Source organism: Oncorhynchus keta, chromosome 2 (assembly GCF_023373465.1).
Source record: "Oncorhynchus keta strain PuntledgeMale-10-30-2019 chromosome 2, Oket_V2, whole genome shotgun sequence".
In the NCBI taxonomy this organism is placed as follows: domain Eukaryota; kingdom Metazoa; phylum Chordata; class Actinopteri; order Salmoniformes; family Salmonidae; genus Oncorhynchus; species Oncorhynchus keta.
The window spans coordinates 58321792-58334514 of record NC_068422.1 but is presented as its reverse complement, the minus strand read 5'-3'; the positions used below and the strand labels follow the sequence as shown (position 1 = coordinate 58334514).

The window sequence follows — 12723 nt, the reverse complement described above, 5'->3', positions numbered from 1 at the left end:
GTTGAATAAAAAAATAAAAAAATGTATTCCCATCTGCATCCGTTTAGAGTTCCACCATATCAATTCAAACTGATCTCTGGGCTCAGAGGCGACCTTGTTAGTTGGTGTCCTGTATGCCTCACCGTCTTCCTGGTACGTGACAGCCCTGCACAGCAATGCCATGGCAACCGTGCAGCTATGGAACCAAGCCACAATGGGAACTGACAGTGTCGATCACGGCGGTTGAATCGTGATGCGCCGTCCAAGGCAGTCAGCGAGGTCACTGCGGTCACTTTGTACCCAGTGGTCCTGGACAGTCACAGTTCTGGTTTCCTGTTCTGTGACATACTGTAAACATGGAGTGGTTCTCTAGGCTAACATGGTCCTATGGGGACAAAGGAGAAGTCTTCCGCTTGAGTGATCACTTTCAGGATCCTAATGAAGGGGACGGGATGGGACAGGGCACACACACACACTTGGGGAGGGGACCCCAGAAAGGAGGCTGGCTAGGATGAGCTAGTACACACAATGAATAAGGCACTATGACTGAATGAATCCAAAAACGGTTTAGCAATGACCCAATCCAGTTTTGTGACCCACCAAGTCAACGTGGTCTCGGGGTAATCATTATTCTGTTCGTAAAATCTGTGACACTCCATGCAGTATGATATATTATGTTAGGTAACATTATGAATGGAATAGCTGATAATAAATATCATACGAATTATAGGACATATGGTATCCTAAATCTTACCCGGTTGTACAATAGCATACAAATTGGATTATGTCATTTATAATACAATCTTGGAGGATGTATAGTTTTCCCCGTTTACTGAAGACGTGGATGCCTTAAATCGATTAAGGCATCCACCCTCAACTCTCTGATTCAGAGGGGTTGGGTTCAAATGCGGAAGACACATTTCAGTTGGACAACTGACTAGGTATCCCCCTTTCCCTATTATACGTCCATCTCTGAGACTAGGTTGCGCCCTAACAAAAGAGGGTTATGGGAAGGATTTACGTTGGTGGTTGGGGGAACTAACAACTAAGGTTGTTAATTGATGTAAAAGTTTAGGGGAACTAAATCGACAAATGTCAGGGAAATTTACATAGCAGGTTAGATGATTTGGCTTAAGTTTAGAATTAAGGGTTAGCTAAAACGCTACAGCTGTCCCCGACGCAAACTCGCAACTATTGGATCGCTAGACAGATTACAACGCCCCATTCTCCTCCACCAAATTGGTCTGTTGGAACACATTCCTTTTGGATAACACAATCTACCCACGCCCTTTTGGCCCAAATTATCAGCCCTCTCGTGGGACTCAAGATTGCACTTTCAGGGACGCATGACAATACATGGCATGGGGCAGGCCAGCTGAGCAACCACATGAAGTCACCTGAATAACAAGAAAAGATTGCATAAGGATCTCACACCATTTTAGACCGGTACCATCGGGCAGTATAGAATAGACCCGTCTCCTCCACACACAATAAACCCTTACACCAAAAAGCAAGGCAAGGCCACAGGGAGAGTGAGAGACTATTAAACAAGGTATGAGGTTCAATAGCAGGTTAAGTGGCTGATAAGTTTGAATCAAACCAATAAAGCTGATAAGGCATTGGTGCAGTGATCAGATTTGTTTCCAGTGCATTAAAAGAACTATAATCTCAGCCTACATTACAGAGACAAGTCAAAACAATTACAGTGGGACACGTGGTGTGGAGTTATACAGAGTCAACCAGGAAGTCAAACATTTACCCTTGGCCTAGAAGTGAGTGAGAATGTGTGTGTGAAAGAAAGTATGAGAATGTGTAAACGTGTGTGTGTGTGTGTGTGTGTTTGTGTATGTCTGCGTACGAGAGATCTCAGGTGTGTGAGTTGGTCTCATTTTAAGTAGCTCAGACTCCCTGACTTAAAGAACCCTCCTGCAGAGGAAGTTGACGCCCCTATTTCCATGTAATTTCTTGTCGGAGAAGAAATGCACGTTAGCTTCCACTACACTGTATTCAAAAGATTAGCCAGCTCATTCTGGAGCTACATATGTCATAAGCATTGAAATCACTGACCCATCTTCCATAAATTGCGGCCACGAATCCGCCATAAAAAATTGTTTGACAGAATAAGATGAAGTTCCGGTAATATGGATAACTATTGAAAGATGGCTGATATGAGTTTTTCTACATTGTAATGGACATGGTGTAACTATGGTAGGTAAACTGCCGGCAGGCTTTGGCTGCGGCACAGAAAAGCTCAAGTATTCTCACAGGGGAAGTGAAATGATAGGCTACAATGACTTTTCTCATGATGTTGGATGAATTTGCTGTTTGTGTTTCAGACTATTTTGTGCCCAATAAAAATTAATTGGTTGAGTAACTATTATTGTTAAAAAAAAAAAAAATTAAAAAAAAATAAAAGAATAGAGTATGTTTCTAAACAGTTTCTAAATGTGGATGCTAACATGATTACGGATAGTCCTGAATGAATCATGAATAATGATGAGTGAGAAAGTTAGACGCAAATATATTATACCCCCCAGACATGCAAATGCATCCAACAAGCTTGATGTAATCATTGCGTGCTAGGAATATGGGACCACATAATAAATTGTGACTACTTTAATACACAAGTGAATTTCCAATACTTTTGGCCCCCTAAAATGGGGGGGTGGACTATGTACAAAAAGTGCTGTAATATCTAACCGGTTCACCCGATATGAATGAACATACCCTCAAATTAAAACTGACAGTCTGCACTTTAATCTCATAGTCACTGTTTCATTTCAAATCCAAAGTACAGAGCTGAAAACAAACAAAAGATGTCACTGTCCCAATGCTTTCGGAGCGCACTGTATATACACATTTTGTTTGTACAGACTAGCTAAAACAAAGGTGAACATGATCAATATTATACCATGGTTTATGATCATTTTCTGATCAAAATAGCTGCAGTGCAAAAGCATATGTTTGGACCTCCAGGCGACCAGGTGGACACAAGGCTGTTTGGCTCATCTCAGTTGTGAAGAGGAACAACTCTGGAGCCATTTGTGATTCATAATGTTGGTTCAACTAAAACCCAGCCCTGAAATAAAAAGTTGGCTGAAAATTATTTGTATGTCATATCATAGGAAAAGAAACTGCATTCACACAGATTTGTCACTTCAAATCAAAAATGTATCATACTTTGACTAAAATTATGACTTTTTGACATCGTCTTTCAGCTTGGAAAAAAGTGGATTTTTTACTGGTGTAGTTGTTTAAGCAGCTTACGGGAGAAATGTGCCACACTTTACTTTAGGGCTTTAGGTAAAGGATTTAACTCAGCCACCCAACACACAAATGTGGTATTAGAGGCCATCTGAATTAAGGGATGGGCATATTCGAATATCCAAATGGACGTTAGTATTTGATTACTTGTGAGTATTCACTTTTGAGCAAAGAAAAATATATAAATCTACTTTATTAATTAACAATGAAAATGCCTTTTCTAAATACAATAAAATATCTGTGACATTGTTACTTTGCCACGACATTACAAATTCTTAATATAAAACAAACTTTTGGTAGTAGTTTTCCCGACATGCATCCCATAAAATGACCGGTAGCCTTCACACCTGTCTGTAGCTTTTTTTTGTCGGCCAATCAAAGCAGCACTACAGAAAAAGGCTCAATGTGTAGCAAGTGAAGTGAGAGTTCACTAATGCAATACGGAATGATAAATTAGCAGAGTTAACTGAGAAGGAGTAGGCTACAACGCGCAACCAACAGCAAGATGTTGTTTAACAATCTCCGAATGGGCTTGGGGAGAAGGCGCAGCATCTAGCTTGCAATGAGCCTTGGTAGCTCGCTAGCTTTTCTAGGCTAGTCTAATCAAGACTGGTATATGGCATGAAAAATAACTACATGTGGCTGCTACACTTTAGCTAGTCTTGGCTGTAGCCGAGTTGGCTACTGCATCTCGCTCTCTTCCTCCCGTCAGCTCCCAGCTCCCCCACGCCAACCCCACGACCTGCTCCAGCAATAGCGCGGCATGGTCTCTCCCTCACGTAGCAGTGCTCAGGTTAAAAACAGTGCTAAAAAAAACTGATATCCGAAAACATTTCATGATAATATTCTAATAGTGACATTATTTCAAACGCCCATCCATCCTTAGTCTGAGTCAGGGAGAGTGAAAGAAAGGTGGGTGGGTGGGGGGGAGGAATTAGAGAGCGAGAGAAAAAGACTGGCAGAGTGTTCAGTCAGCAGCCTGTACGCTACGGGGGAAGCACACATGCAGAGATCATCCGTATATAGAATTTTAAAAAGGCACACTCTGCAATGATACGCCATCCCATTGGGTTTGCACTTAGTGGGACTATCATTTGTTTTTCAACAGGTCAGTGACCTAACACACATCCAGGCTGTGTAAGGGCTATTTGACCAAGGAGACTGATAGAGTGCCTCATCAGATGACCTGGCCTCCACAATCACCCAACCTCAACCCATTTCAGATGGTTTGGGATGAGTTGGACTGCAGAGTCAAGGAAAAGCAGCCAACAAGTGCTCAGCATGTGGGAACTCCTTCAAGACTGTTGGAAAAGCATTCCAGGTGAAGCTGGTTGAGTGTGCAAAACTGTCATCAAGGCAAAGGGTGGCTAGTTTGAAGAATCTAAATATATTTTTATTTTTTTGGTTACTACATGATTCCATATGTGTTATTTCATAGTTGTGATGTCTTCACTAGTATTCTACAACGTAGAAAAAAGTAAAAATAAAAATCTTGGAATGAGGTGGTGTGTCAACTTTTGACTGGTAATGTATATCTGCGGTTTACTTATCTATTTCACTAAACATCATCGCTTTCAAAGACGTGTCCAAATCAGTAACACCAAACAACAGATACAGCATACCCTGTTTCCAGTTTATGGTTGTTGACGACAGGCACGCAAATACGACAAGAGGTTGTAAGCAAGTTCATTTTGTGATATTTGACAGATATTGTTTGAAAATATATTAATTTGAAAAGAAATGCTGTCGATGGCCACGACAGGTTCTAAATGGTTAAAAAGTGAGCCAACATGTTTAGTACTTATTTCAATGACTGATCATAAATTGTTTCATGCTCGCTCGTCGTTCTGCAGCAGACATAGTGCATTCGGAAAGTATTCAGACCCCTTTTTCCACATTGTTTCTTTATAGCCTTAAATCTCAAATATATTAAATAAACAATGTTCGTCAATCAACACACAATACCCCGTAATGACAAAGTGAAAACAGGTTTGGAAATGTATATAAAATTTAAAAACCTGAAATAACTTATGTAAGTACGTATTCAGACCCTTCTCTATGACATTCAAAATTGAGCTCAGGTGCATATGGTTTCCATTGATCATCCTTGAGATGCTTCTACAACTTGATTGGAGTCCACCAGTGGTAAATTCAATTGACTGGACATGATTTGGAAAGGCACACACCTGTCTATGTAAGGTCACACAGTTGACAGTGCATGTCAGAGCAAAAACCCAGCCACGAGGTTGCAGAAATTGTCGTAGAGCTCAAATCAAATTTTATTTGTCACATGCAGATGTTAATGCGAGTGTAGCAAAATGCTTGTGCTTCTAGTTCCGACAATGCAGTAATAACCAACAAGTAATCTAGCTAACAATTCCAAAACTACTACCTTATAGACAAGTGTAAGGGGATAAAGAATATGTACATAAAGATATGAGTGAGTGATGGTACAGAGCGGCATAGGCAAGATACAGTAGATGGTATTGAGTGCAGTATATACATATGAGATGAGTATGTAAACAAAGTGGTATAGTTAAAGTGGCTAGTGATACATGTATTACATAAAGATGCAGTAGATGATATAGAGTACAGTATATACATATACATTTGAGATGAATAATGTAGGGTATATTAGGTAGCATTGTTTAAAGTGGCTAGTGATATATTTTACATAATTTCCCATCAATTCCCATTATTAAAGTGGCTGGAGTTGAGTCAGTGTGTTGGCAGCAGCCACTCAATGTTAGTGGTGGCTGTTTAACAGTCTGATGGCCTTGAGATAGAAGCTGTTTTTCCAGTCTCTCGGTCCCAGCTTTGATGCACCTGTACTGACCTCGCCTTCTGGATGATAGCGGGGTGAACAGGCAGTGGCTCGGGTGGTTGTTGTCCTTGATGATCATTATGGCCTTCCTGTGACATCGGGTGGTGTAGGTGTCCTGGAGGGCAGGTAGTTTGTCCCCGGTGATGAGTTGTGCAGACCTCACTACCCTCTGGAGAGCCTTACGGTTGTGGGCGGAGCAGTTGCCGTACCAGGCGGTGATACAGCCCGACAGGATGCTCTCGATTTGGTGACAAGCCAAATTTCTTCAGCCTCCTGAGGTTGGAGGCGCTGCTGCGCCTTCTTCACGATGCTGTCTGTGTGAGTGGACCAATTCAGTTTGTCTGTGATGTGTACGCCGAGGAACTTAAAACTTTCTACCCTCTCCACTATTGTTCCATCAATGTGGATAGGGGGTGTTCCCTCTGCTGTTTCCTGAAGTCCACAATCATCTCCTTAGTTTTGTTGACGTTGAGTGTATTTTCCTGACACCACACTCCGAGGGCCCTCACCTCCTCCCTGTAGGCCGTCTCGTCGTTGTTGGTTATCAAGCCTACCACTGTTGTGTCGTCCGCAAACTTGATGATTGAGTTGGAGGCGTGCGTGGCCACGCAGTCATGGGTGAACAGGGAGTACAGGAGAGGGCTCAGAACGCACCCTTGTGGGGCCCCAGTGTTGAGGATCAGCGGGGTGGAAATGTTGTTGCCTACCCTCACCACCAGGGGGCGGCCCGTCAGGAAGTCCAGTACCCAGTTGCACAGGGCGGGGTCGAGACCCAGGGTCTCGAGCTTGATGACGAGCTTGGAGGGCACTATGGTGTTAAATGCCGAGCTGTAGTCGATGAACAGCATTCTCACATAGGTATTCCTCTTGTCCAGATGGGTTAGGGCAGTGTGCAGTGTGGTTGAGATTGCATCGTCTGTGGACCTATTTGGGCGGTAAGCAAATTGGAGTGGGTCTAGGGTGTCAGGTAGGGTGGAGATGATATGGTCCTTGACTAGTCTCTCAAAGCACTTCATGATGACGGAAGTGAGTGCTACGGGGCGGTAGTCGTTTAGCTCAGTTAGCTTAGCTTTCTTGGGAACAGGAACAATGGTGGCCCTCTTGAAGCATGTGGGAACAACAGACTGGGATAGGGATTGATTGAATATGTCCGTAAACACACCAGCCAGCTGGTCTGCGCATGCTCTGAGGGCGCGGCTGGGGATGCCGTCTGGGCCTGCAGCCTTGTGAGGAAAACATTTAAACGTGTCAACCCTCGCGTCGGCTGCAGTGAAGGAGAGTCCGCATGTTTTAGTTGCGGGCCGTGTCAGTGGCACTGTATTGTCCTCAAAGCGGGCAAAAAAGTTATTTAGTCTGCCTGGGAGCAAGACATCCTGGTCCGTGACTGGGCTGGTTTTCTTTTTGTAATCAGTGATTGACTGTAGACCCTGCCACATACCTCGTGTCTGAGCCGTTGAATTGAGATTCTACTTTGTCTCTACACTGACGCTTAGCTTGTTTGATTGCCTTGCGGAAGGAATAGTTAGACTGCTTGTATTCGGTCATGTTTCCGGTCACCTTGCCCTGATTAAAAGCAGTGGTTCAGGCTTTCAGTTTCACGCGAATGCTGCCATCAATCCACGGTTTCTGGTTAGGCAATGTTTTATTCTGTTGCTATGGGAACGACATCTTCAACGCACGTTCTAATGAACACGCTCACCGAATCAGCGTATTCGTCAATGTTGTTGTCTGACGCAATACGAAACATATCCCAGTCCACGTGATGGAAGCAGTCTTGGCGTGTGGAATCAGATTGGTCGGACCAGCGTTGAACAGACCTCAGCGCGGGAGCTTCTTTTTTTAGTTTCTGTCTGTAGGCAGGGATCAACAAAATGGAGTCGTGGTCAGCTTTTCCGAAAGGAGGGCGGGGCAGGGCCTTATATGCGTTAGAATAGCAGTGATCCAAGGTTTTTCCAGCCCTGGTTGCGCAATCGATATGCTGATAAAATTTAGGGAGTCTTGTTTTCAGATTAGCCTTGTTAAAATCCCCAGCTACAATGAATGCAGCCTCCGGATAAATGGATTCCAGTTTGCAAAGAGTCAAATAAAGTTCGTTCAGAGCCATCGATGTGTCTGCTTGGGGGGGGAATATATACGGCTGTGATTATAATCGAAGAGAATTCCCTTGGTAGATAATGCGGTCGACATTTGATTGTGAGGAATTCTAAATCAGGTGAACAGAAGGACTTGAGTACCTGTATGTTGTTATGATCACACCACGTCGCGTTAACCATGAAGCATATGCCCCCGCCCCTCTTCTTACCAGAAAGATGTTTGTTTCTGTCTGCGCGATGCGTGGAGATACCAGCTGGCTGCACTGATTCCGATAGAGTCTCTCCAGTGAGCCATGTTTCCGTGAAGCAAAGAACGTTATAGTCTCTGATGTCCTTCTGGAATGCTACCCTTGCTCGGATTTCATCAACCTTGTTATCAAGAGACTGGACATTGGCGAGGAGAATGCTAGGGAGTGGTGCACGATGTGCCCGTCTCCGGAGTCTGACCAGAAGACCGCTCCGTTTCCCCCTTTTACGAAGTCGTTTTTTTGGGTCGCCGGCTGGGATCCATTCCGTTGTCCTGGGTGAAAGGCAGAACACAGGATCCGCTTCGCGAAAGTCATATTCTTGGTCGTACTGATGGTGAGTTGACGCTGCTCTTATGTTCAGTAGTTCTTCTCAACTGTATGTAATGAAACCTAAGATGACCTGGGGTACTAATGTAAGAAATAACATGTAAAAAAAAAACTGCATAGTTTCCTAGGAACGCGAAGCGAGGCAGCCATCTCTGTCGGCACCGGAAGTTCAAGTCATGTAGGGATGACTTGTGTCGAGGCACAGATCTGGGGTACCAAAACATTTCTGCAGCATTGAAGGTCCAAGAACACAGTGGCCTCCGTCATTCTAAAATGGAAAAATGTTGGAACCGCCAAGACGCTTCCGAGAGCTGGTCGTCCGCTTGGAGATTGCCAAAAGGCACCTACAGACTCTCAGACCATGAGAAACAAGATTCTCTGGTCTGATGAAACCAAGATTGAACTCTTTGGCCTGAATGCCAAGCGTCATGTCTGGAGAAACCTGGCACCATCCCTACGGTAAAAGATGGGTTGCTGCATCATGCTGTGGGGATGTTTTTCAGCAGGAGGGACTGGGAGACTAGTCAAGATTGAGGGAAAGATGAACAGAGCAAAGTACAGACAGATCCTTGATGAAAACTTTCCCCCTTCTGATGACCAGGTGGCGAATCGCATCTCTGCATGTCTGGCAGACATATCAGTGTGGATGACGGATCACCACCTCAAGCTGAACCTCGGCAAGACGGAGCTGCTCTTCCTCCCGGGAAGGACTGCCCGTTCCATGATCTCGCCATCACGGTTGACAACTCCATTGTGTCCTCCTCCCAGAGCGCTAAGAACCTTGGCGTGATCCTGGACAACACCCTGTCGTTCTCAACTAACATCAAGGCGGTGGCCCGTTCCTGTAGGTTCATGCTCTACAACATCCGCAGAGTACGACCCTGCCTCACACAGGAAACGGCGCAGGTCCTAATCCAGGCACTTGTCATCTCCCGTCTGGATTACTGCAACTCGCTGTTGGCTGGGCTCCCTGCCTGTGCCATTAAACCCCTACAACTCATCCAGAACGCCGCAGCCCGTCTGGTGTTCAACCTTCCCAAGTTCTCTCACGTCACCCCGCTCCTCCGCTCTCTCCACTGGCTTCCAGTTGAAGCTCGCATCCGCTACAAGACCATGGTGCTTGCTTACGGAGCTGTGAGGGGAACGGCACCTCAGTACCTCCAGGCTCTGATCAGGCCCTACACCCAAACAAGGGCACTGCGTTCATCCACCTCTGGCCTGCTCGCCTCCCTACCACTGAGGAAGTACAGTTCCCGCTCAGCCCAGTCAAAACTGTTCGCTGCTCTGGCCCCCAATGGTGGAACAAACTCCCTCACGACGCCAGGACAGCGGAGTCAATCACCACCTTCCGGAGACACCTGAAACCCCACCTCTTTAAGGAATACCTAGGATAGGATAAGTAATCCTTCTCACCCCCCTTTAAGATTTAGATGCACTATTGTAAAGTGACTGTTCCACTGGATGTCATAAGGTGAATGCACCAATTTGTAAGTCGCTCTGGATAAGAGTGTCTGCTAAATGACTTAAATGTAATGTAAATGTAAAACATCCAGAGTGTTCAAGATCTCAGACTGGGGCAAAGGTTCACCTTCCAACAGGACAACGGCCCTAAGGACACAGCCAATTCAACGCAGGAGTGGCTTCGGGACAAGTCTCTGAATGTCCTTAAGTGGCCCAGCCAGAGTCCGGACTTGAACCCGATCTAACATCTCTGGAGAGACCTGAAAATGGCTGTGCAGCGACACTCTCCATCCAACTTGACAGAGCTTGAGAGAATCTGCAGAGAAGAATGCGAGAAACTCCCCAAATACAGGTGTGCCAAGTTTGTAGCGTCATACCCAAGAAGACTAGAGGCTGTAATCGCTGCCAAAGTTGCTTCAACAAAGTACTGAATAAAGAGTCTGAAAAAAGTACTTATGTAAATGTGGTTTCATAAATTCTAATATTTCGAAAAAACAGTTTTTGCTTTGTCATTGTGGGATAGTGTGTGTTGATTGATGAATTTTTTTATTTCATTGTAGAATAAGTCTGTAACGTAAACAGTGTGGAAAAAGTCCAAAAATCACACTATCGAGTCGCAATACATATAGAATTGTAATACTTGGGTGACAATTTGAGAAGTATCATATCATGAGTAGTGATGGGGGTGTATATAGTTTCATATCGCAATATTATTTTGGTCGATATAAAAGCGATACTTTGACTCCAAGCATTGATTTGTAAAAAATTTTTTTTTTTTTTTAAATGCTAGGTTAGCTGTTCTTGCGAGTCATGGCTAGAAGGGATATAGCTTTTGTCAAATGAATGTCAAAAGTTCAATTTATGGGCATTCTGGCTAACCCTATTCTCATGTTTTTGTCACCCCTCCCTTGGAGATCTGAAGAACTTTGTATTGTCAGAAGTATGCTCTATAAACAAAATTAACATAAAACCCTGCCTTGATGACAGCTTTGCACACTCTTGGCATTTGCTCAACCAGCTTCACCTGGAATACTTTTCCAACAGTCTTGAAGGAGTTCCCCACATTTGCTGAGCACTTGTTGGCTGCTTTTCCTTCACTCTGCAGTCCAACTCATCCCAAACCATCTCAAATTGGGTTGCAGTCAGCTGATTGTGGAGGCCAGGTCACCCAATGCACCAATCCATTACTCTCCTTCTTTGTCAAATAGCCCTTACACAGCCTGGAGGTGTGTTTTGGGTCATAGTACCACTAAACCCAAACCAGATGGGATGGCGTATCGCTTGAGAATGCTGTGGTAGCCATGCTGGTTAAGTGTGCCTTGAATTCAAAATAAATCAATGTCACCATCAAAGCACCCCTACCTCCATGCTTCACGGTGGGAACCACATGAGGAGATATGTTCATCTACTCTGCATCTCACAAAGACACAGTGGTTGGAACCAAATATAAGTTTGACTCATCAAAACAAAAAAGGACAGATTTCCACTGGTCTAATGTCGATTGCTCGTGTTTCTTGGCCCAAGCAAGTCTCTTCTTATTATTGGTGTCCTTTAGTAGTGGTTTCTTTGCAGCAATTTGACCATGAAGGCCTGATTCATGTGGTCTCCTCTGAAGAGTTGATGTTGAAATGTGTCTGTTACTTGAACTCTATTAAGAATTTATTTGGGCTGCAATTTCAAAGGCTGGTAACTAATGAACTTATCCTCTGCAGCAGAGGTAACTATAGGTCTTCCTTTCCTGTGGCGGTTCTCATGAGAGCCAGTTTCATCAAAGCGCTTGATGCTTTTTGCGACTGCACATTGAGAAACTTTGAAAGTTCTTGAAATTATTCGGATCACTGACCTTCATGTCTTAAAGTAATGGACTGTCGTTTCTCTTTGCTTATTTGAGCTGTTCTTGATATAAATATGGCCTTGGACTTTTACCAAATAGAGCTATCTTCTGTATACCACCCCTACCATGTCACAACACAACTGATTGGCTCAAAACGCATTAAGGGAAAAAAAAAATCCACAAATTAACTTAAGGCACACCTGTTAATTGAAATGCATTCCAGCGGAGTACCTCATGAAGCTGGTTCGTGAGAATGCAAAGAGTGTGCAAAGCTGTCATCAAGGCAAAGGGTGGCTAGTTTGAAGAATCTCAAACATAAAATATATTTTGATTTGTTTAACACTTTTTTGGGTTACTACACGAGTCTGTGTTATTGCATAGTTTTGATGTCTTCACTATTAATTATACTACAGTGTAGAAAATAGTAAAGTAAATAAAAAAACATTGAATGAGTAGGTGTGTCCAAACTTTTGACTGGTACTGTATATATATATTTTTTTAGTCAAACCACCCGCGAGCTGGATTGGATCCGCAAGGCAGTATGTTTGACACCCGATATGGTGTAATGTGCTAACCCACTGTGCTCACACTTAAAATAGCCTAGTCATCTTCTTAATGCGTCTTTTAGCCATTAATATGCAAATGAAGCTAGGCAGTAATCCGCTGTGGGCAACATTGCATGACCATTTCCTA

At 43.9% G+C, this 12723-nt stretch overlaps 1 protein-coding gene across 2 annotated transcripts in view; it reads right to left on the bottom strand.

Annotated features, from left to right (window-relative positions):
• Positions 1–12723, bottom strand: part of LOC118402975 (kinesin-like protein KIFC3) — a 69835-nt gene that overhangs the window by 49512 nt on the left and 7600 nt on the right. The gene's annotated exons all lie outside the window — the stretch shown is intronic.